The 26,661-nt window shown below is 39.8% G+C and overlaps 1 long non-coding RNA gene across 1 annotated transcript; it reads left to right on the top strand.

The window, feature by feature from the left end:
* Positions 1-517: 517 nt before the first annotated feature.
* Positions 518-23,022, top strand: LOC117867824. The gene is made up of 4 exons (XR_004643525.1): positions 518-717; positions 12,153-12,243; positions 20,036-20,227; positions 21,573-23,022. It is a non-coding gene; the product is annotated as an uncharacterized LOC117867824 (long non-coding RNA).
* Positions 23,023-26,661: the final 3,639 nt, after the last annotated feature.

The raw sequence follows: 26,661 nt of genomic DNA, 5'->3' as shown, positions 1-26,661 counted from the left end.
ATGGACACAGCTGAGTGAAAATCAGAAATACCATCTGGGAAATTCTGATATTTCAATATCTGTATTCACTCCGAGCTGGATGAAAAGCTGAAATATCTACATTTACCATGGAAGAGAAAATTAAAAAAACAAAACAAAACAAAACAAAAAAACCTGGATCTAGAAATATTGAAACAGTTCATTTCAAATCAGATCAATATTTTCCTGCATCTGTCTATGGTGCCCTCGTGCCTCATAGAAGTTGTAATTCAGATACCTCATGCTGTCATTCTTCCCTACATGCCAGGGTACCGGGCACCACTCCTCTGCCATGATTCACAATACAGCTCGTTCATACAGGAGAGTATAATGCATCATGGGACAATGGTGAGAATGGGGGCATGAAGTACCTGAACTACAACTCCCATGAGACATTACAGCACACTAGGCAAGTGCAGTTTAATGTCAAAGTCACTCAAAAACAAAGTATTTTGATTCAATTCAATATATCAAAATTTTCAAAAGGAAAATAGAAAAATTTTGACATCATTGAAATTTTCCTATGGAAAGTTTCCATTTTAAAGGAACTATATTGTCTGCCTAAATATTTTTTGATAGAAAAAGAAGAAAATATCCGGATGCTTACTGACTCAATCATAACAATTTCAATCATACTGAGGAGCACTTCACTCCACAAATAGTCCCACTGATGTTTATGAAGTACGAATACTACTAATTGTAAGTAGGGATATTAATAAATGTAGTATTTTATTTTCTACTTGTTTGAATCCTGGAGGAATGCATACACTATATAAGTGTGCAGGGTTTTAGTTTTTGACTCAGTGCTATGAAAATGAATGACTTTCCCGGTATTTTATTTGATTGTTGTGTTTTTTTTAGAGTTAGGAAATGTTCAGCACAGGAGACTGTTTAGCCCATTGACTTTGGATGTGTATAGAGATGTATAATACATGAATTTTTGCAGGAGTGCCTGATTGGCTTCTTTAAGATTGGTCTTTTCTTTTGGTTTGTGTTTTTTTGCCTTTGAAAGGAGGAAAGTTTTAAATTTAATTTAAATGAATTACAATTGTATTTAAATTAAATTTAAAACTTGCCTCTTATCAAAGGCAAAAAGTGAAAGTGAAAGCCCTTATTTCGTTATTGGGCCAAGACAACAGACATTTAACTCACTGTGAATGTCAACCATTTGGAGCAATTTCACTTCTCATGATTTTGTGGATGGAATAGTGGAAGATAAACAAAAAATCCTCTCCAATCTCCACCAGACCATGACATGGTCTTTGTGAAAAATCTCCTTTCTATAACATATCAGATACTGGGAGTGTAACTGCCACTAGATCCATCTATTTAATCTGTCACAGCTCATCCATATACTAAGGTGAAGTGTGAGGGCAATGTACAGAGAGAGGTCACTGATAAGTAGAATTTAGTGAATAATTTGCAAATATATCAGACAAATGCATTCTACTTTTCTGTTCACAGAATAGCTTCAAATCCATTGAATTATCTTTGGATGTTTTATTTTTTGAAATTTAACCATTTTTGTGAATTGTTTGACAATTTTTTATCTTTATAGAAAAAGTCTGAAACAATTGTGAGATTGTTATCTTATTTTAGATATTTGAAGATATTTTATCTTCAAGCTCCATTGGTTAGTTGTGATATCATCTGTCTCCTGGAAGTAAGGGTGAGCACTTTTGTCATGACTACTTTTGTGTATGGTTTTAATATAACATTTCCAAAATTGGTCACATATGTGACTTTTATCACATCCTTTCTGGAAACATTTATGCTAGTAAAAAGAACAGGAGTACTTGTGGCACCGTAAAGACTAACAAATTTATTTGAGCATAAACTTTTGTGGGCTACAGTCCACTTCATCGGATGCATAGAATGGAACATATAGTGAGGAGATATATATACACATATAGAGAACATGAATAGGTGGGAGTTGCCCTACTAACCCTAACTCTAAGAGGCTAATTAATTAAGAGAAACAACTTTTGTAGTGATAATCAAGATGGCCCATTACAGACAGTTTGACAAGAAAGTGTGAGGATACTTAACATGGGGAAATAGATTCAGTGTGTGTAATGGCTCAGACATTCCCAGTCTCTATTCAAACCTAAATTGATGGTATCTAGTTTGCATATTAATTCAAGTTCAGCAGTTTCTCACTGGAGTCTGTCGTAAACTTCAATTATTCAGATATTCACAGAAATTGAATAAAAAGGGAATGTGAATGTGGCAAAAGTGAATTCACTTTAAAATGGGCGAACAGTCACATAAATCTTTTGCAACATTCAACCATTTGTACTTAGGAGTCACTGTACTGGGAGAGAACAAAAGACAGCTACAGTTCTATATCCTACTTGGGCATTTACAGAGTGCAGAGTGTTTTCCCTTAGAAAGTTCTGGAACTCATTTGTGTCTATCGCTCTTCTTGGCCAGATCAATTAAACATGTCTACTGCTCTGATGGAAGCAAAAACAAGCCCTGTCTGTAAAGCAGAGGAGGAAAGCTATATATTCACTTCTGTTCACTGCTTATTTTATGTATGTGCACAAAATATTTCCACTGATTCTACTGCTTTTGTTTGCCCTCCTTAATGGCCAAATGAACAACAGAAAAACTCATATGTTAATGTGACTTTTTACTAGAGCCAGCTGAGAATTTTCCAACAAAACATTTTTCATCCCAAAATGCCAATTCATCAAAACTGAAACTTTTTCCAAAACTGCATCAGTTTCAGTAAAGACTTTCATTGGGAAGGTTTCTCACATACAGAGAATTTTTTGTTCAAAAAAACCTCTACACCAGAATAGCCATTATCCCAAGGCACTCACTTGCGATGTGGGAAATACAGGTTCATATCCCTCCTCTGAATTTAGGTCTCCCACATCTGAGGTGAATGCTCTAGCTATGGGTTATTCTGGCATGTGTGGGGGATAAAGTGTTTCTCTCCTGTGCTCTTTTTTTTTTCCTCTTCGTAATTTTTTTTAGAGGTCTCCAGTTTGTCCCAGTGCAGAATGGGATAAGAATTGGAAATCAAAAATTTTCATGGGCAGAGAAAACAGTTTCTCATCCAGCTCTATTTCTAACATGCTTCTCACCCCAGAACCATCAAATTACCTTGTTCATACAACAGTGGCCTGTATTTCCTGGCTGACTGTCTTTAACAAAGTCTGAAATATTATTTTAAAGAGGGGGTTATTATGCTGATGGCAAAAGCATGTCAATCCTAGGATTCTGCATGGAAATCAGAATTGTGCCTTTTTTAATATTTGCAAAAGGTTTTCAACTGAAGCACGTAATATGAGATTCTGCCACTAGTGTTTTTTGACTTAGTGGTTGAAAAAGATAATGGTTTGCCATTTGGGTTGCATGCACCCTCTCAGTAGTACCAGGTTTACCTTCCATCATGCACTTTTCACTGTAAAATAAAGCATCTAAAAATTACTGTTCTTTCAAGCTATTCGATACTACAGTATTCTCGACCTGTTAATACTGTAGTTGTTTAATATACAATAGAATGCAGATGAACAGCAGTCGCTGTGTAGGGATATCATTATTCATTCTGTGAAATTCTTTCAGTTTCTGAACAATATGTCCTGTTTGCTTTATATGAATGTTAACACTTTTTGAACATATTGTATGCTTTGTTAATTTCATTTACAGGTATTTGCCAACATATTTCAGGTTGTGTTAGCAAGTTCATTAGGAATGTTGTAATGGCCCTTCCTTTGATGGATTTGGAAAGCTGCCTCTATTTTCTATGCTATGATTGAGGCTTTAAATATTAAACAATTAAGCCACTCTCCACTGAAAAATGGATGTTGCATTGTTATGATGTTTTGTGAGCCCCATACACGAGGTTACTAATAATTTGTTAGGTAACACCTGTAAAATGCCATAAAATTACTTGATTTGATATAGGATGTGTTGAAGTTAAGTATGTATTTTCACACCTATTAAAATAACATTGTTTAAAAGGAAGTTGAGTGTTCTCTCGCCAGTATTGTACCATAAATTAAGAGATTGATTGTGCTTGGCTCTGTGCAGATTTGCTGGGGGAGAAGGAAGAGAGAGTGCAAGGATTTATTTTAACTCCTCTCCAGGAGCCTGCACAATGGCACTCTGTGTGCTGGCAGTACAGGGTTCTGTAATCGGCATCTATGTCCTACATTTTTCAATTTCCTTTGTCCCCAATGTACCTCTCTCCATCTGTATTCTTGAACATCTTATTCCCTCTCTGACATATCATCCAGGATGCTGTGCCACAAGTTCAAGATCAACATGGCCAAAACCAAGCTTCCTATTCTATCACATCATCTTACCTGTTGTGCCTTTTGCGATTGCTGTGATGGTGATTGCACCTTGGATTCTTACCTCTCTTTCCCCCCACACATCCAAGCTATTATCAGGTCTACTTTATTCTTTGATAAAAAAAAAATCCGGCCCTTCCTTTCAGTATTGCCGGCTAAAATAATTGTCCACACGCTAGTCATGTCCTGTCTTGATTACGGCATCCTCCTCGTTCTCGCTTTCCTAACAACAGCCATGCTGGGTCAGACCAACAGTCCATCTAGCTCAGTATCCTGTCTTCCAACAGTGGCCAATGCCAGGTGCTTCAGAGGAAATTAATAGAACAGGGAAATTACTGAGTGATCTGTCCCCTGTTGTCCACTCCCAGCTTCTGGCAGTTAGAAGCTTAGGACACCCAGAGTATGGGATTGCATCCGTGATCATTTTGGCTAATAGCCATTGATGGGCCTGTCCTCCATGAACTTGCCTAATTCTTTTTTGAACCCAGTTATATTTCACAACATCCCCTGGCAACAAGTTCCACATGTTCACTGTGTGTTGTGTGAAGAAGTACTTCCTTTTGTTTGTTTTAACCCTGCAGCCTATTAATTTCATTGGGTGCACCTGGTTCTTGTGTAATGTGAATGGATAATAACACTTCCCTATTCACTTTCTCCACACCATTCATGATTTTATAGATCTCTATCATATCCTCCCTTAGTCATCTGTTTCCCAAAATGAACTGTCCCAGTCTTTTTAATCTCTTGTCATATAGAAGCTATTCCACACGCCTAATTATTTTTCTTGACTTTCTCTGTACCTGTTCCAATACTAATATATTTTGATGGGTTAACCAGGACTGCATTCAAGGTGTGGGCATACCATAGCTTTATATAGTGAAATTATGATATTTTCAGTCTTCTTATTTATCTCTTTCCTAATGGCCCCTATAATTCTTTTGATTGCTGCTGCACACTGAGCAGATATTTTCAGAGAACTATTCAAAATGACTCCAAGATCTCTTTCTTGAGTTGTAACAGCTAATTTAGATCTCATCTTCCTTGAGTGCCCCTTTAGCACCTTGATCATCCAGAGGCTGCACAGATTGTTTGGCAGGCTTCCTGCTTTGGATGTCCCTAAAAATCTGCTGTTAGTTTTTGCATCATTTGCAAGTTGCTCTTCAAATTCTTTTTTTTGGCATGCCTAATTATACTTGACAAGATTTATGCACCTTTCTATTTCCTCAGTAGGATTTGACTTCCGTTTTTTAAAGGATGCCTTTTTGCTTCTAACCACTTCTTTTAGTCTGTTGTTTAGTTATGGTGGCATTTTTTGGTCCTCTTGCTATGTTTTTTTTTTTTTTTTTTTAATTTGGGGTATACATTTAATTTGAGCATGTATTATGGTGTTTCCCACATCACTCTTCCTCATGACATCTGTTATACTAGAAGGTGGTAATGACTGCCATCAAGTGAGTCTTTGATCCAAAGACAATCTCAGACCTTGTTAAAGTGTTTGACACATTCATGGACTCTTTCAGAGTCAGGGGATGGAGCAATTAAGCACCCTTTATGCAGGAAAGCACATATAAACAATGGAGGGGACTATCCAAGGTACACGGCAGGTCAGAATTAATCTGTGCGGGTTGAAGTATTTGCCTGGTTACAAACACAGGGCCTAGGAATTTACGGATTTGTAAGATGTGGATGAGAGAGATAGAAAGCCAGAAGAAAACCTGGTGAAGCATTTGTGAGTGGGATGCTGGGAAGAAGCAGAGAGATGGAATTTCCTGGACATAGAGTTCACAGGAATGGCAGACTTGGGATTTCTAAGCAAGGAAACTCCCTGCTGTTGTTAGCTTTTACTGTGTATAGGGAAACTGGACTTTGTGTACATTTCTTGTAATTAACAAGATTACACAGCGTATACACTGAGAATATACCTGACTCATATCACCAATTTCTCCTCCAAACAGAACCAACACAGCAAACCTCGACTATTGATTTATCACTCAGGCCAAAGGGACAATATATCTGTAATGCAGCAGCTAAAATTATCTTCCTTGCCTGTCAGTTCTGACCATCCTTTTCCTCTTTTCAAATCCCCCCACTGGCTACCTCTTACCCACTGTATCAAGTTTAAGCTTCTTACTGTTGCCTTCAAAGCCCTGCACAACTTGGTCTACATTGGTATCAGTGGGCCTGCTCATCTGATCCAGGGCTTCCCATTGTGAGTGTACGCTGAAGAATCTGGCCTGTAGAGAACAGCAATTTTTTGCTACAGTCAATTTTGCAGTTATGCATTAAGTTGTTGTCCCTGCTTCCCTTTCATTAGGAAGTATATTTCCACTGTCAGGCAATACTGAGTCTTGCCCCAGGGTGAGATAATGAGAAAGGACACAAGACATGCATAGCACAATACATATCACATCCATATCGCACCTGACACGATATATCTATATCCTCAGAATTAGTAGAGGCACACTGATGTCTTTATATACATATATATTTGGATTTTTAAAATATACCTATCCAATGCTATTGTGTCTAATATTTTTTACTGATGGTGATATCAGTATATTTGTTCCTTAGTGTTTTTGCCCCTGGAGATGTTCCAGGAATTTGTGCATACGCAGTTTCAAATGACACTGGGGTAAAGTGAAATAATCTAAAATAAAAATAGTTCAATATATTTTTACTATTTCATAGGATTGTTTTTGCCAGCACATGGCCATTGAAAAAATATGAATAATTTTGTATTCAAAGAACATTCTCTTAGGTTTACTGCTCTGTGATTGTAGAGTGATATTCACCTCTGGCGTAAGTACACAAATCTCATGCCCTTTGCAGAGTCAGAGCCTAAGATTCCAAGTAACGACATCTCATGGAACATAATTACACCATAAGGGTTCCAGAATCTAGCTCTATGCAAGTTGCCCATCATGCAGCATGTACTTCAGTTTTATATTCTTACAATAAATATATTTTTATGTACAGCATATGATTGTAAACCTGGATTATGGAATTGTATGTGACATTCCTGTTCAGAGAATACAGACTATAATGTGCAAACATGGCTAATCCATTGTGTCAGAAAAGGGAAAGCTGATATTTCAGAAACAATAGAATACATAACTTTTGCAGAGGAGCCTGAAAAGAGCCAGATTAAGAAAACAACAAAAGAAACAGAGAATCATCCAAGAAAAATTACTAGATAGACACAATTCCTGCTACCAGGTTGATACAATTGTTTTAGTGGTACCAATCCGTGGTTGGTTCTATCAGGTACTTTTTACTTGTCTCTGCCTTTATGGAGTCTTTCTATTAGTTTTGTATTTTTTAAATAAAATTGTCAGCTATTTTTATTATTTGCGTGAAAATAGCACCAATTATTATTATTATTATTAATAAGAAATAGAAATCATAATAATTTGTATTACCATAGGGCCAAGGAGCCCTAGAGGCCCCAACTGAGAATGGGGTTCCTTTGCGGTAGGTGCTGTACAAACACACTGTAAGAGACAGTCCCTGACCCAGAAAGTTTGCAATCTAAATAGATAAAATAGACAAAAGGTAGCATTGTTAACCCCATTTTATAGGTGAGGAACTGAAGCACAAAGAGAAAACGGGTAAAATTTTCAAAAGTGCCTAAGCAATTTAGTAGCTTAAGTTTGGTTGAAAGTCAATGGAACTTAGAAGTGACTTAGGGTGACATTTTCAAAAGCACCTAAGTGTCTTGCCCAAGGTCACACAGGAATTTAACCCTCACCTGACTCCCATTCCAGGGCCTTAATTACATGACCATCATTGTTCTGTCATTACTTATAATTCCCTAAATATTCTGACAATTGAAAATCGATTTATTTGACTCTAAGTCTCATTTCATATCTGTTAATTACAGCTGGCTAGAAACAGAATTTCTGCTAAGCAATTTTTTTTTTTAGGTTCCCAGTCAATGGGAGCTGCAGCAGCTCCTGCCCTGGCCCCTGTCTCCACTGCCTAGGAGCTGCAGGGACGCAGAGTGGGGTAGGGAGCCCCACCAACTCCCCACCCCCAATACCAGCAGGGGTCCCGGGTCACCTCCCCCAGCACCCGTGGTGCCCCCGGACTGCCCCTCCTCCCAGAGCACCCCCTCCCAAGTTGTAATCACGGTAGGTATTTTTAGTAAAAGTCATGGACAGGTCACGGCCCATGAATTTTTGTTTATGGCCCGTGACCTGTCCATGACTTTTACTAAAACGTAGCCTTAGTCATTAATGATGTCTAGAAATTTTTTCTCTGCATCCCATCCTGAGGAGACATGTACCAAGTCAATATGGGAAAGTTGAAATCCCCCATTATTACTGAGTTTTGTATTTTGTAGCCTCTCTAATCTCCCTAAGCATTTCATCATCATCATCATCCTAGTCAGGCGGTCGGTAGTATATTCCTCCTGCTACACTCTTATTATTCAAGCATGGAATTTCTATCCATAAAGATTCTATGGTACAGTTTGATTCATTTAAGATTTTTACTATATTTTTCTTTCATGTATGGTGCCACCCCCCAAACCAACATGACCTACTTTGTCATTCCTATATATTTGGTATCCTGGCATTACCATGTCCAGTTGATTTTCATTTTTATACCAAGTATATGTGATATCTATTACTTTATATCAATATCCTCATTTAAAATCAGCCTATCTTAATATTTAGACTTCTTCGTATACAAGCACTTATAAAATGTGTCAATAGTTAGTTGTCTGCCTTCATGTGATGTAATTGAATGGGATTCTTTTTCATTTTACTGTTTCTCTTCAGCTCCTACTTTAGCCTTCAGCCACTCTACTTTATTGATTTCTATCCTCTTCTCTTTACTAAGATATTAAGAATCCCCATTAATATTTCCTCCCCTAAGGCATGTCTCTGTCCAGACCATGTACTCCTCTGCTCTCCCCTGCCCTTAGCTTAAAAACTTCTCCACAGCCTATTTAATTTTACTCACCTGAAATCTTGTTCCAGTTTGATTTAGGTGGAACCCGTCCTTCCTGTATAGGCTCCTCCTTTCACAAAAGGTTCCTCAGTTCCTAATAAACTAAGCTAAAGTAGGAGCTGAAGAGAAACAGTTCCTAAAACTCTCCTCCCTACACCATTATCTCATTTATGCACTGAGACTCTGCAATTCTGCCTGCTTACCTGAGAATGCAACCATGGAGGTTCTGAACTTCAATCTGTTATCTTGAAGCCTAGGATGTCTCGAGAGATCCACAATCTTCACACCTGACAGGCAATTTACCATGTGGTTCTTCTGGTCATCTCAAACCCATCTATCTGTATTTCTAATAATCAAATCCCTATTACTATTGTTTGTCTCAAAATCCCAACCAAACACCATGTCATTGTAATTTCATCCCTGGAGTTCGTTTTTTGCCAGAAGAATTTAATGCCAAGAGAATGAATCTGTAGTGCAGCAGTGATCTAACTATGGGTCAGAACTCCAAAGTGGGTTGTAACCTCATTTTAATGGGGTTGCTAGGGCCACCATCAGATTTGCTGCTACCCAGGGGCAAAGCTGAAGTCTGAGCTCTGCCCCCACTCGGGGCAGCGGGGCTTGGGCTGAGTCCCCACCCCCAGGATCATGTAATAACTTTGTGGTCAGAAGGTGCAATGAAGTTTGAGGACCCCTGCTATTGTGGCAACCAAACAGGTGCTAAAAGAGTGGCAATGGAAATATTCATCATAGTCATCCCTAGCAGGACATCTCCATGTTCTGAAACACTTAAATCTTGCCAGACATACCTGTGACATCTGTCTGCAATGTTCTCTGTGAAACACAGAACTGCCAGAAAGGGATTGCAAGAAATGCAAGAAAACATAGTGTTTATACACCTGAAAAAATACAAATTGCTAAACCAGTGAGAATCAGAGAAATAGATACACCTCTACTCCGATATAACGTGACCCGATATAACACGAATTCAGATATAACACGGTAAAGCAGCGCATGGGGGAGCGGGGCTGCGCACTCCGGCGGATCAAAGCAAGTTTGATATAACGAGGTTTCACCTATAATGCGGTAAGATGTTTTGGCTCCCGAGGACAGCGTTACCTAGGGGTAGAGGTGTAACTAGAAGAATATTGCATTTCAGAAGTCATGCTAAGATCTAATTTGCCCTCCTAAATGGTAGGCTACATCAGCTGGTTATGGATACTCTATTAGAAAGAATCAAAGTTTTAGCTGAACATAGTGTTATCAACTGGTTGTGCTGAATCAGCTACCTCTACATTACTACACTGTAACAGTGACCCAGACTCTGATCAATACCCACAAGCACTGGAACGTGGCATTTTAAAACAAGTATTTGTTCTGAGTATACTATTCTCAGACAAAATATGGGTTGTCAAGGTCCAGGCCATCATGGAGGTTCATGAATCAGAACACTCCTTGAGAGCTGAACTCATGGAAGGGGACTGAAAAATAAACAGTCCTGAAGCGAAACCTCACACTAAATTAACTAGGGCTAGCAAAATATGAAACAGTTCATCTGCATGACAGAGGAAAGGAGCAGTTCCACAGCAGGGTCACATGAATAATTGATACCCTCTTTGTTCGAGAACACACACTGAATGGGAAATATATGGAAATATATGGAAAATGGTATGTTACCTTTACTTAAAAACACATTTTTGTTGGCCTGATTTAACCACTGAACTGTGATTTAAGAAGAGAAAACAACTCTGATTTTAATTTTTAATAAGCTATATCAAATAACCGAGTTGTAATTCACCAGGCTGTATCCAAGAACTCTGCTGCACCTCAGTTGTAAAATAACCTTATTTACAAGTAAAACATCACCACTGAAAAAAGACATGCTATACCGACTATATAATGGGAGGTTATTGTTTTATAAAGGAATATGACTAACGTTTGATTAAAGTTGACAAAGAAACCAACCTCTCTTAGCCAAAATCATATATATATATATATACACTTTCTGGGATGTAACACTTCAAGTTTAATACAATGAAACAAATCAGTGATATGTGGCTTGAATTCATGCTCATTTTATGGCATTCTGCATGCAACACCCTAAATAAACCCCATATTCCCAAGTCTAGTTACATAAAGGTAGTACAACAATATGATTTTCTGTTTGGCACCCTGCCTTAAAGAAGTTGAGAGCCGAAATATCTATGATGAGAAAATAATTCTTCCCAGTGCAATAAACCTCAAGCATTGCAGATAGTAGCTTTATGAAAGAAAGCATAATATATGGACAGAACCAAGGTGTCATTGATGAAAACTTAAACATAGAGCATGGGGGGAATATTTATATTTATTTGCTTTGTTTGGTGGTGACTACAAATATTCTTGAAGAAAATTAGGAGAGAAGTGGATAGAAGATATACCAAATAAGAAAATTATTGAAGAATGGTTAATGGAAGAAGGCAGTATGTGATTGGGTTGTTTAGTATGATGTTCATATACCCCAAGTTAACAAGCTCAGGTGCTCTCCCCTCCCATATCACATCTGTGAAAAATGTTGGAATTGGAGGGAGAAGCTTAAAATGGATTAACTTAGCTCAGCTGAGGAAGACCAGGGAGGAAAGCAGACTTCAGTCTTAGCTTTTGGAGAGAGGGCCATCTTAAGGCAGGAGCTCTTCAAATGACTGCTGCCCCGTGGCCCTCCCTGAAGGAAGGAAAATCCTGATGCTGACTTACTTGAGGGGATTGTTTTTTTCTATTTATTTGTGAACTTGATGTAGGTCCACAGCCTCACAAGTGCCCTTTGAAGGAGGAGAGACTTAACTCAGCTTTGGGATGATTTCTTTGTGTTAATTCCCTTTTTGTTATGTTCATTTACAGCTCCAGCAGGGAATGGCTCTCTAGGGCTGAGCCTCTTAGGACTTGAACCAGAGTGAGAAAACCTCCCAGACATTGCAGAATAGCAGCCCAGGTGAGTGTAGGGGGCATCCTGGGCAAGGAATTCTGCTGACAAGGGGAGAACATATTTCCATAATAACACTGATGAAGAAAGAATATATGGAACCATCATACAGCTCTGTCTGTCCAAACCATTATATAAGGCTGTGAAACAGGAGTCAGGAGACCTAGGTTCAATTCCAAGCTCTGCCACAGACTTCCTCCGTGACCAAGTTACTTAATTTGTCTGCTGCTCACTTCTCCACCTGTAAATTGGCATAGCAGTGCTTCCTTACATGGCAGGGGTGTTGTGAAGATAAATTCGTTGTTTGTCACTTAGTCAGATACATGGTAGTATCATACTACTATGATGGGGGCATTGTTACAGATCCACAAGATCTGTGCTATGCCTCAGGATTTGAACAGTTGCTTGGAGGAACCTTTCATTGTTCCAGATCCTCAAAGACCCCCGTTCTTCCTTAAGGTGTAGGCCATGCAGCCTCAAAGGCCGTGGCTACACTCAAAACTTCAAAGTGCTGCCGTGGGAGCACTCCCGCAGCAGCACTTTGAAGTGTGAGTGTGGTCGCACGCCAGCGTTGGGAGAGAGCTCTCCCACCGCTGCAGGCACTCCACCTCCCTGAGGGGATTAGTTTACCATGCTGGGAGCTGCGGGGCACTGTTTAAACTGGCGTTTTACTGGGCTGTAACTTGCTGCACTCAGGGGGTGTTTTTTCACATCCCGAGTGAGAAAGTTGCAGCGCTGTAAAGCGCCAGTGTAGCCATAGCCAAAGCCTCTGAGATGGAGCCTGTTCTGCCTGCCAGAATTTCCCATGGATAAGTGCCAATTGTTCAGTCCTTGGGGTTGCCATTGTCTTTCCAGATCCTCCATTGATATGGGTCAGTTTCAGACAGTCCTTGAATGACCCATTCATACACCCCACAAAGTTATGTGACCCAATACCTGCTCTGCCTGAAGAGTAGCTTTTTAATCCTTTACACACCGTGCATAGCAATGCAAAGCCCAGAAGGAAACTAAGGCAAACACAGGAAGTATAAAAATATTACCAAAATTCCAACATTCAGCACAAGCATATATCTGTTAATCTAGATGTGTTCTGATCTGTACTTGGAATCTACTTTATTTTAGGTTTCGGTTCAAGTTTGTAGGCCCTAAAAGATTGGGTCATACTATTCAAACTGGTTCAAAAATTGTTGGGTCAAATTATTTTCCCCTCATAAACTGATTATTTAATTGGTTCAACCATTGTATGGATAAATTGTCCTCTTGTAGGGAGCAATAACTGAAAGCAAATACTGAATGGTATGCAAAATGGAAAACCATGACATTCACTGAAAATGAATAACTGTAGGTAGTCCTGAATTTTATCATCATATAATCCTATACTAACCAAATACTCTTCCCTTTCTGTTCCAAATTATTTAAAATACTGTCATATGTGGCATAGGAATCTCCAATTTTCCATTGGCAACAAAACAGTTATTCTAGGGGAACAAATTTTTCAATGACTTTGGCCCAGTGGCTTGGAAGGAAGTTGCCTCCATTGTCCATACTATCAGAATTCATTTAGAAGGCAGTGGCAGTAAAGAAAAAAACTTACATTGGACCATCAAAGTTTGAAGTCACTGAAGGGTAATCCCAGCATCAGAACTGTCAGATCTAATAGAATGTCTTGTTCAGTTCTTTTGGACACTCTAGGCTGTATTGCAGGCTAGCATGCTGGCTCCCTAGTGTATTTCCATAGCGTGTTCCAGAATATAAATTTAGTGGCACACATTGTACAGGTTTAAACAAATCAGATCTCTTTGAACCACAAAACAAGTTCAGAGGTGTTAATCGTGTAAGTAAGACAAAAGAATCAGCTCCTGTGTCTGTAATAAATCTAGTTTTCCCATGGCTAAATCTGATATCAGAATCACAGATAAGCTTGTATTTAACAGATATCATTTACACAAATTCATATGGGTTAAGTGGATGCATAATTGGTTAAACAACCGCAAACAAGAAGTAATTATTAATGGAATGATGTCATAGTGGAAGGAGGTCGCAAGTGGGGTTCCACAGGATCTGTTCTGGGTCCAGTGATATTTAATGTCTTTATTACTGGGTGTAGGAATAGAGAACATGCTGATCAAGTTTGCAGATGACACAAAGCTGGGAGGTGGGGGTGGTTTGCAAACACTTTGGAGGATAGAACTGAAATTCAAAGGGATCTTGAAATATTGGAGAACTGGGCTATAGACAAGAAAATGAAAATCACCAAGATAAATATAAGGTCCTACACTTAGGGAAGAAAAAAACAAATGCACAAATATAGAATGGGGGATAACTGCTGAGAAGGATCTGGTTGTTCTGCTGGATCACAACCTCAACCTGAGTCACTGGTGCAATGCAGGGGATAGTACCACTCTACTCAGCGCTGGTTAGGCCTCAGCTGGAGTACTGTGTGCAATTTTTGTCACTGGTGCATAGAAAAGATGTAGAGAAACTGGAAATGATCCAGAGGTTAGCAACATAGTTAATCAAAGGAATGGAAGGCAAGCCATGTGAGGAAAGGCTGAAGGAATTGGAAATGTTTAGTTTGGAAAAGAGGAGATTAAGGGGGGACATGAGAGCAATCTTCAAATACTTGAAAGGCTGCCATAAGAAAGATGGAGGAAAATTGTTCTCTTGCCATAGAGGGCAGGACAAGAGGCAATGGGTTCAAACTACAGTATAGCAGATTTAGATTAAAGCTCAGGAAAAACTTCCTAACTGTAAGAATAGTAGGATAATGGAACAAACTGCCTATGGAAGTCATGGAATCTCCTTCACTGGACATTTTCAAAAGGAGGCTGGATAGCCAGCTGTCTTGGATGGTTTAGAGATAACAAATTCTGCATCGTGACAGGGGGTTAGACTAGATGACCCTTGTGGTCCCTTCTAACTCTGTCATTGTATGATTCCATGACTCTATGATTTAGTATTGATTTGTACTGAGGCCCCGTGCCTAAAAGACCTACCAGGATTAGAGTGCCATTGTACAGTATACACATATGAAAAGGCAGTCCCCACTCCAAAGAGCTTACAAATTAATTATAAGATGAGCGACAACAGATGGATGCAATAGACAAAGGAACAAAAAAGCAACAGCCAGACAATTGTTGTTACTGCAATACCCAGTAGCCTCACATACCAGCTGCCTAGTCATTGGATCCAAATGAAGAAAAAAGTTCTCAAAAAGCTTCTAAGGACAATTTGTAGATTGAAAATGTTCTCAGCAGCACACTGGTTCATGTAGGTAGATTGAACTTGAATCAAGCCTGAATTTGAGTGATCAGAGTAAACTCATGCACAACTCCACACATAATTCCAAATTTTCACAATGGAGGACTTTGAACCAGAACTGCTTTCATGAGAGAAACATCTTTGTTAAAAGGACAATTAAAGGATAACTTTTAGGGATGCCCACAAGAAAATTGCCTAAACCTTAGAATTAAATCAGCATCAAACTTTTTCAAAGATTTGATTATATGCCAGAGCATGCAACCATTCAAATGGGAGATAATACACCAGAGCACCGCATGGTCTCTATTGCAGCTGCAACCCTTTGGGTATTCCAAATCAAATCTGTTGATTTTAGTGACAAATTAAATTACATATGTGTAGACTGTGTAGACATACAATGCTTTATTGGCATTTTGGTATAGTACTTCATTATCTTGATAAAGATTGTAACAAACACTGAAAATGGCACCACAATACACTTTATCCTTACAACAAATATGAGATGAGGAAAAGCAAAGGCACACGTTACCAATTAGGCTGTAATCTCAAGGGCTTTCTTTAATGACTTTACCCCAGGCTATAAAAATTTTGTGTTAGCTCATGGAAAATCTTTTAAAATTGGTGCAAGATTTTTTATTTATATTTATTATTTGTACTGAGGCAGTACATAGGTTCTCCAATCACCAGTCAAGATTATGTTGTGCTAGGCACTGTAGTAACACAGAACAAAAGGACTGTATCTACTCCTGATGGCTAGCCTACATGGTGCAGTAAAGCATGTTAGAGGGGTGTTAATTTGTAAAGTGCTCTAATGTGCTACACACTAACTGTCCCATATAGACCCTCCTCATGCAACCTAAAAGGTACCTAGTTTGCATTAACATTTAGTTAATGCCACCAGGATCTACACAGGGCAGTTAGAGCATAGCATTTTAGAATGCTGTACAAATCACACCGCTCTAATGTGCTTTGCTGGCAATGTGTGGACAAGCCCAAAGTTCTTAACTACCATTTCCCTTTCTTCCCTTCACCTTCAAACTCATCTAACAGTTGCCTAGTTCCTCTGCTCTAGCTTCATCTTGGATCTCTTCTAACCTGCCTTCTGCCTTCTCCATCTCCTTGAAACTCCTGTCACGAAGGTGTTTAATGACCTTTCTCTGGACACATCTCAAAGATTCAACTCCATCCTCACTCTCCATAATCTCTCCAAGGCTTTTGATCCTGTCAGCCATGCCCTCCTTCTTGACATCTTGATCTCTCTGGACATTTGCCAGTCATTCACTCCTGGTTCTCCTGCTTCCCCTCTGGTTACTTCATCAACAACTTTTTTAGTAGGTTCTCCTCCTTCTCACTCCCATTCTTTAAAAAAATTCTAAAGGACTCTGTTTGTGGTCCTCTCCATCTTTTAAAATCTCTCTGAGTGATCTCATCTGATCAATGGCTCCAGCTATCACTCTTATGGATCTCTCCCTTGACCCAATCCCATATTTCTGCTCATCTTTCTGACTTCTCCTCTTGGAAGTGTTGCCCTAAATTTAAACCTAATGTGACAGGACTTGAACTCTTTATTTTCCTTCGAAGCCCTCCCTGCTCCCCCTTTCTTTATCATGGTTGATAATAGCACCATCCACCCTATCACTCGGGTCCATAATCTGGGGTTCATCTCCGACTCCTGCTTCTCCCTTCCCCTGCACAGCAAGGCTGTGTTCAATATTATTGCTGCTTCTATAATATATCAAAAATCCAACCTTTATTACCCATGTAACCAATACTTTTGTACAGACCCTATCATCCCATTTTGATTACCAATACCTCTTCCCCTCTGATGCCCTCATCAGCTCCACCCTAATCTCTTCAAAATGTTTCTGATAAGGTCATAATTATTGCCTATTATTCTAACCACTCCCTTCCTCCAATTTCAATCTCACCACTGCGCTCCTCTTCTTCATGGTATCAAATTCAAGCTTCTTATTCTCATCTTCATGGTCCTTCACAGCTCTGCAGCTCTCCATACTTAATGTCTCTTATCTCTAGTGGCATAACTCCCACACTTGTTTACTACTTGTCCATCGCTCCTTTTCCAATAGCTGATTTCTATGCTGCCTCTCAATATCGATCACCTTCCCTGAAATTGTCCATAAGGCCACTATTCTCTTTTCCTTTAAATTCCTCCTCAAGACCCAGTTCTTACATGTTGCCTACAGGTAATCAATCAGCTAAGGATAGGCTGATGGCCAGTTGGGTAAGCTGAAGCATGTTTAGAAATTACACATATTTTGATTGTATTCCTCTCTCCCACCTTTATAAGTTGTCTGTCATCTTAGGCCTTCATCCTGAAAACACTTACAAACAGCTGTCACAACATACAAGATCTTTAAGGATAAAAAGGGGAATCTACTGTCTAAAGGCCCCGGGAGTAACCAATAAGTGCTGACCACAAACCAATTCTATATGTTTGAGTAGTGAGGAGTTTTGTTAAGCCCTCTGCAGAATTCCTTCATTTTAGGTGCTCAAATGCATTTGTTTTCCTTAATCTTCTTACAGTGCTTAAAAGCACTGTCTTCTGGAAATCACTGATTGTGATGTCTTGCACTCCTAACATCTTCTTAAGCTATTCATTCATATCCTTAGGGATCGCTCCAACTGCTCTAGTAACCACTAAGATCGTCTTTGTTCTAGTTTTCTATAATCTTTCCACTTTGTGGCAAAGTTCTTCATACTTCACTGTCTTTTCTTCTTGTTTCTTTTTTTCTGTTTCCATCTGCTGGTATGGTGATATCAATTAACATGGTCTTGTTTGTCTTTGTTTTCTAGAACAACACAGCCAGGCTGATTGCCTGCACTGTTTTGCCTGTGACAGTTGCCAGATCATACAAAATCTTAGTCTCTTCATTCTCTAGAGCAGTGGTTCTCATACTGTTGGGTCAAGACCCTAAAGTGGGTCACGACCCCATTTTAATGGAGTCACCAGGGCTGGCCTTAGACTTTCTGGGGGCCAAGCCTCACCACCCAGGGCTGAAGCCAAAGCCAGAGGACTTCAGCCTTGGGTGGTGGGGCTCAGGTTACAGGCTCCCTGCCTGGGGCTGAAGCCCTTGGGCTTCGGCTTTGACACACACACTCCTGGCCCGGGGCAGTGGATCTTTGGCTTTGGCCTCCCCCTCCTGGGGTCATGTAGTAATTTTTGTTGTCAGAAGGGGGTTGCGGTGCAGTGATGTTTAAGAACCCCTGCTCTAGAGCACTTTCAATTCATTGAGCTCAATACCACATGGTTCGTTTAAATCCATACTTGCCACAGAGGCTCCAGTGCAGGCACTTTGTAACATAATTAGCTATTTCCACACTGCAATTAAACACCCGCGGCTGGCCCATGTGAACTGACTCAAGCTCACTGGGCTCTGTCTGTGTGGCTGTAAAACTGTAGTGTAGAGATTTGGGCTCAGGCTGGAGCCTGAGCTCTGGGGCCCTCCCCGCTCATAGGATCCCAGAGCTCTTCTCCAGCCCGAACCCAAACATCGACACTTGCAGTTTTTCAGTCACACATCCCAGGTTCCACGAGCCCGTGTCAGCTGACATGGGCCAGCCGCAGATATTTAATTGCAGTGTAGACTACCCATTGTGTCATTATTAATTATTCATGATTATTTTATTTTATGATGCATATCTGGTACAATAAAATAGTAATACATTTAGAAAAGTGCAGTGTATTATAATCAGTAGGAGTGAAGCTACTCCAATCTGCAGAAAGAACAAGTCTTAACAATGACCTCAAGGATCCTTTCAAAGATCAGAGGTTAACTTGGTTTCCGTGACCCATTATATCCTTGGCGTTCCTGCTGAGACTGCAGTGGAGCTATGCTGATTTACAGCAACTGAGGAGCTGGATAGCAAATCATGAACTGATGCTGATGTCTATGGATATATTAATTATGTGCATGTATTTGCCAGTGTTTATGGCACATAATCTTCAGCCTATGGATTGGTCACCAACTGTTCACCTCCATTCTTTGTTGTTTGGTATTTGTGGTGTGTAGTTATTCACCTATATCACGTGGCATTGTTTCAGCTCCCTCATCAGATGACAGAAACTTTTAAAGATAGCAGTGATGAATACTTTACTTTTCTTCATGCCTGGATTCCCTTGTTCACATATGAATACAAGAGCAGGTATTCGCCAAACATTTCTGCCAACAAAAAACAATTTGCATGAATGTTCACAAATAGTAAATAATAAGGGGCAAAAGCGTGGTCAAACTGAACAGCTGCTCTGAATTCAAATGAATGTTTACAAACACTGCCTTTGCAGAATTCCTATAGTATAGCTGCTGGGAGTGCATCTCATTACCAGCCTCTGAGCCATCCATGGAGCTCCAGCCCCATCCTCAAATTTCCACTCTTCCACATCTGAAGTGCATTTGTTTTGTGCACAGTGCTTATATTTCAGGGCTAGGGTTGGGAGTGTCATATCACCACATCTCTCTGTGAGTGGTTGAATAGAGCAGGAAAGTTGTGATCCTAATACCACTTTTTAAATCTCATTTAGAAAATTGTTCAAGCATTCATGTCTGACATGCGAGCAATTCAGGATTTGATTTTTAGAGGATTGGGAGAAGGGGCTTGAAGTGAAGATAATCAGAGGATCTTAGAGCAGAGAAAAGGGGCTGTGAAAAAAGCTAATGCTGAAAGCACTGCTGAAGGAGTCAGTCCCAGGAGGAGATCCAACCAGCCAAGAGCTGTGAGTATGAGACTTCAATTATTCATATCCACAAGAAGTAAAATAATTTTTTTTAGTTGGAAAAATGTGCCTCATTGCATACTCAGTAATTTTCCATGAGAAAACTCTCCTACTGTAAATTACTTTACTACACTGAACCCTTTAGGATTTTCCCTTCCCTGCAGTTAATATCTCTGCTCTAAAATATTTTCAAATGGTGAGTTTATATACATGTCCTCATTCCACTACTACTGACTACACAGAGAGAAACACACAGCAGTAATATCCCTGTATTAGCAATTTCAGTCATTCATTGCCACCATGGAAATAGCTAAGACCCAACATGAAAAGTCTCAGTGTATTAAGACCTCAGTATTTATATTATATCTGACTACTTATGACTTTTTTCAAAAAGTAAGGCATAGATTTTGACTTTAGATACAGTGCTGGGCAAAGAACAGTGACTAAGTTGCAACAACCCAGGGATAGCAACAGGGAGGTTTTGTGACATACAGAGATGCACATCTGAGTTACAATCCTGCTCTGGATGGGATGGGAGTAATTTACTAGTGGCCTCCAGAGTAAATTAGAAAAAGGTTAATTTACATTAGAAAAAAGTGAGGAAAATGATGGTTCTAATTCTGTTAACTTTCTTGCAAGGTCAATACAGAGTTTTCTTTTTCTCCCCATCTTCAGCAGTGCGTAATATCCAACAGAGAGCTCCCAATTAAAAGAAGTCAGACAAAATATAATACACAGAATGCTGGAATATAAATGTCAAACTTTTGACAAGAAGGTAGAAACTGTTCCTTTATCATGGTAGATTTTAAATTGAAAGTCCTGATAACTTATGTAAAGTAAATTGAGGAAACAAAGAATTAAATGATGCTGCGGGAATTAAAAGACCCCAGGATACACAAGTTCTGAGAGCCAGTAGGCAGATAGAATATCTGGAAACGCAATAAAGAGAAACAAATCTTAAGGATCCTTGGGTTGCCAGACAATCATTTTGCAGTTAGTGAAGCTATAAAAAATAAAATCCCTTCCCCACATGAATACAAAGATGACCCTATATGCGTAGCAAATGAGCTAAAGGATTCCACACACGGGTAATCTGTGGGTAGAGGCACCATGATTTTTACTTTCACAGATACCTAAGAAAGGGAGAAAACTTTGCTGCAGCTCAAAGAAAATCAGAAATTGAAATGAAAACTAGCACCCACTGATATTCCCGGATCTGAGTCTAGTGACCCATCAAAGGAGAAATGTCTCTTGAATGCAATATACAAAAATATTATATTTCTGCTTTCATTTTGTTTTCAGTCAAACACTAGTCATTCATGCAAATAAAATGTTCTTGTTCTAGAAAGAACAATAATCTTTTCCTCTGACCCAGAAATTGCTGGAAAATTATTATTGAAGAGAAAAATCAACTACATGGAAATTTGAAAAGTAACCTTCGGAGGAAGGAACACTGAACTGATGTGCTTCTTTGACTATAGTTGCTTATCTGTGCTTTGTTATATACTTTGTTAGATGTTGTTCAGTGACTGTAAAATGATTCCTGAGGTGGGGCACCAACTTACCCTTGAACATAGTGCATGGATTTTTAATTACTTTGTTGTTTTAGTTGTGTGTGCTCTATTCATGTACTAGTTTTCCAACCCTGATAGGAAGGTGACGGAACTGAAGTTCTGTTCAGCTGATTGACACAATAACTTGTGCTTTTGGGTGTCTCTGTTTTTCTGAATGCTGAAATCTCCACAAAATACATTTAGATCCCTATTGTCAATCTTAGACTTTGCCTCCATGAGAAAGTTGTATCGGTTGCAATCCTCTGATGTAGACGCTCTTACTTTGGTTTAAGATTGGCTCACATCAATTTAGATTAAGATATTTCATTACCAACTTCAGCTAAATCAATATAAGAATCTCTTAAACTAGAATAAAATTGTCCACATAGTGGGGATTGAACCATGCTAGTTAAATCGTGAGTACAACTTCCTCTGGAAGCTGAAGCCAGACAAACTCAAACTGGAAATAAGACACATTTTTAACAGTGAGGGTGGTTAACCAATGGAACAAACTATCAAGGGAAGTAGTAGATTCTCCACCACTTGATGTCTTCATATCAGGACTGGGAGCCTTGCTGGAAGATATGCTTTAGTCAAACACAAGTTATCGGGTGCCATATTCAGATAGCTAGGTCAAATTTAAGGGCCTATGTTACACAGGGGATCAGGTTAAATGGTCTAGCAGTTCCTCTTCTGGCTTTCAACTCTGTAAAACTATGGGGAGTGGATGGAGCCTTCATTATACACAAGCCAGATCTACCTGGATGCAAAGTCAGCATATTCTCCCTGTCTCCCTCTAAGCAAAACAGACGCTACACAAGATGTGACTCAGAAGGTTGTCACAGTCCCTTTCCAGAGCGCCTTATGGAGTTTGCAGCCATATGCTACCCCCTACACAGGCCTGAGAGTAAACTATAATCTAGCAAGTAGTCAATAAAAACAGATCTATAAATATGAATTTCACAGTTATGGTTGTGTACATTCAAACCACAATTATGTAGCAAAATAGAGCACATTGGAAGAGAAGAACAAAGCAGTTCTATATATCATACTCTTTTGTTCTCATCTCCTCCATCCCAATTCCTCTCTCAGCTTTCCCTCTAAAATGGATAACAAACATTTACTATCTGAAGGAGAAATACAGGCAGCTCATAGATTTCCTAGGTAGATGTGCCAATGTGATATATGCCATCATGTGCCAGCAATGCCCCTCTGCCATGTACATTGGCCAAACCGGACAGTCTCTACCCAAAAGAATAAATGGACACAAATCAGATGTCAAGAATTATAACATTCAAAAACCAATCGGAGAACACTTCAACCTCCCTGGACACTCAATAACAGACTTAAAAGTTGCAATTCTCCAACAAAAAAAACATCGAAAGCAGACTCCAACGAGAAACTGCAGAATTGGAATTAATTTGCAAACTGGACACCATTAAATTAGGCTTGAATAAAGATTGGGAGTGGATGGGTCATTACACAAAGTAAAAACTATTTCCCCATGTTAATTTCCCCCCTCCTGTTACTCATACCTTCTTGTCAACTGTTTGAAATGGGCCATCCTGATTATCACTACAAACATTTTTTTCTCCTGCTGATAATAGCCCACCTTAATTGATTAGTCTTGTTAAAGTTGGTATGGCAACAACCATTTTTTCATGTTCTCTGTGTATATATATCTCCCTACTGTATTTTCCACTGCATGCATCCGATGATGTGGGTTTTAGCCCACAAAAGCTTATGCCCAAATAAATTTGTTAGTCTCTAAGGTGCACAAGTACTCCTCGTTCTTTTTGCTAATGTACATAGTTGCATGTGTAGACTGTGCTTTGATCTAATTTTGTATCATCAGATAAAAAGGTGCTGGACCTGTTCAGTATATGGATGGGAAATTCTATATTAAATCCAGGTGCTTCATGAAATAGTACTGGTATTCCTTGGACAGTATTCTTTCTTATGTGTAAATAGTGAAGCATTCCAGCCTGGTTTGTAGCTGAATGTATCATTCTTTGCATGAGCACAGAACTGACACCTTGACCTCTTATGTTTTTTTAAAGTGATCATACCACTGTTCTGAAGAGTAGGAGCCTTCATCCCAGTCTCCTGGGGAAATGACAATTAAGCACAATTACATTATGCCTCAATCCCTTAGACTCTAAGGCTTAGAGTTTCAGTTGGAAAATGTAGTTTTGATTGCTCATTTCATTTTAGGCCTTGATTCTCTATTTTGATGACCACAAGTTTCAGGACTGGGGTCTTAAGTTGTTCAAGGCATGGACCATGTCTTCTTATGTGTTTGTACAGCATCTGTAACACTCATGATTGGGGCCTTTGACTAGTATTGAAATATAAACAACATAGTGGCAGAACCAACCTATTTTACTCATATTTTACTCCATAAATAGTCCAGTTGCAAAAAATGCAATTATTTATGGAATAAAATACTACTCTACATGAAGAAGGGTGGCAGAGTCTGTCCTAAATAAAATAGTAAGTAATCTTCTTTGCATTGTGTATGGCACTGATCTGAAGTTATTTTCCAGGTTGAAAAGAAGGAATATAAGATATTTAATCACTTTGAAAAAAATGTTTTCTAAACATGCTAAAAATATAGTAACTCTTTAAGGGGAAACGTAATTGATGTTTTTGTGCCTACCCACCACAATCTTGCTCATGCAAGACAATATTATACATTGCTTACTGTTTGTTGTTGGGTTTTCTCTATTATCCATTTGCATGTAATTACGTCCTTTTAGTCACCCTTGAAGTACCTATATCTTGCACATCCATACTTATTTTTACAGTATTTTTTCTACATATGCCTTAATTTCTTTTGTGATTGTTTGCTTATATTCCCCAAACTTTTTAACTAGCAATTGTCACTTAAAAGAAATCCATGCTTATTAATATACAGAAGCATGAGCTTTAGGCCCCCAAACAAGCTCTGCCGCGCCTTGTAGTGACCCTCTGAAGGGGAAAAATAATAAAACAAAACCCCAAGTGTCTGGTTAACTCACTAAAAGATAGTTTAATCAATTCTGGGACCATACTATAATGCATTAATCTTAACTGTATGGTTGTCGCAAGTCATGTTTGCATGATAGTTAACACCATGCAATAACTATATAATTCTGATTATCCACTGCTATAAAAGTGGCATGAGTGAGAAAAGAATCAGGACATAGAATGAATCTGTCTATCCATCCATCCATCCATCCATCCATCCATCCATCCATCCATCCCCGTGGCATGAAGTAAGAGAGTAAAAAGCTTTCTACTGTCATCTGTTGATGAAAAGGGAGAAGAATGGCCCAGAGCAGCTCATGCAGATATGCAGGGGTTATGTTGGGGAGGGAGCTACCTGAGAGCAAAGGGAATTGACTGAATAGGCCAGTTCTCATTTACATTTTAGTTATGTGACAGTTTGAGGCATTTTGGTTAAACAACAGATAAATTTTGAGTCTGGGAATAATAACATGCTTATTGATCTTGTTGGGAAATACAATGACAGTGACTGAGGCCCCTCCCTGAGACTGTCAGGCATAGATCCTGGACAGAGTTTGGAGAAAAAAAGATTTCTGCCATTTGCTGGGAGTAGATCTCTGGTGATTTGGACTCTGTAAAGGGTCATAGATTTAAAAATGTTATTAAGATGATGTTAAAAAAAATAATAGTGAACAGAGTTTGAACATAGAAGTTTCTGGTTATCAGGTAATAACATACAGATTATCGAGGGTGCAAAGTTTGGCTTAAGATCAGGTGGCGTGAGGAATACGTAATCTGCAATATCCCCGATTGGGGGTAAAATGTTGATGGGTCAAAGTACAGACACTGAGATATGAGGGTATGAAGTTCATACAGTGGTTGTGTTCGGGTGTGGAGTATAATGAGTGGATCTGATGATGAGGATGGATTGACCCTCATTTGGTGAGATTTAATGTTTAGGGAGTTTATGGTTCCAGTTCATATGATCCAATGGAGAAGGTCACTTGGTCCCTTTCTCATAGTGGGAGAACAATGTCACTCTGGCTCACGCCTCCTGGTACTGTCGGTGGCTGGTGATGTGCTCGATGTAGATGTCCCTGGACCATCGGATGGCGTCTGAGACCATGAGGCGCCGCATGAGACGTGCGTAGCGTTGACCGATCCCGCAGGTCCGCAGCACACGCTCGTTGCAGGGGTCCCAGGTGCCCAGGGCTCCGACAATCAGGGCATCCATCTGCACCTCATAGCCCTTCGCCCTCAGGGTGTCAGCCAGGGGGGCGTACTTTTCCAGCTTACGAGCTCGGGCTTCGCAAAATGCCGGAGTCCTGTTCTCAAAGGAGACCATGACGTCGATGAGGATGATCTGTTTCTGGGCCTCATTGGTGACCACCACGTCAGGTCGTAGCTGGCTGTCGGTACCGGGGATGGTGCAGTTCACGGAGATCTCCCCCAGGCATGGCACGATGGCTTTCACCAGGCAGTTCTGGATGGCGTTGTGGCGCAACTGCCAGGCTCTGGAGTGGGGTTTGCAGCTGCACAGGACGTGGGGCAGGGTCTCGTTGGTGTAGCCTCACTTCCTGCAATGCTTGTCTCAGTTCCCATGGCAGACGGCTCCATTGAGCGGGACACAGTTGAGCCAGGCACGGCGGATGAACCACTAGTCGGTGAAACGGGTGAAGCCGCCCCCGGCGAGGAAGTGGTTGCTGGCCTCCCACTTGCTGGTCAACTCAAAGGCTTTACCCTGGTCCGGTTTACGCTCCAGGGTTTCCACGTACAGCGAGCAGATGGCGGCCTTCAGAGTCCTCTCCAGCAAGCCCCTGGCCGTCGGGGTGACGATGGTATTGTCGTCGGACCTGATCTGTGTCACCTGGACTCCCAGCTCCTGACGCTCCT

Source organism: Trachemys scripta, chromosome 1, assembly GCF_013100865.1.
Source record: "Trachemys scripta elegans isolate TJP31775 chromosome 1, CAS_Tse_1.0, whole genome shotgun sequence".
NCBI lineage: Eukaryota > Metazoa > Chordata > Testudines > Emydidae > Trachemys > Trachemys scripta.
This window is presented reverse-complemented; position numbering and strand designations above follow the sequence as displayed.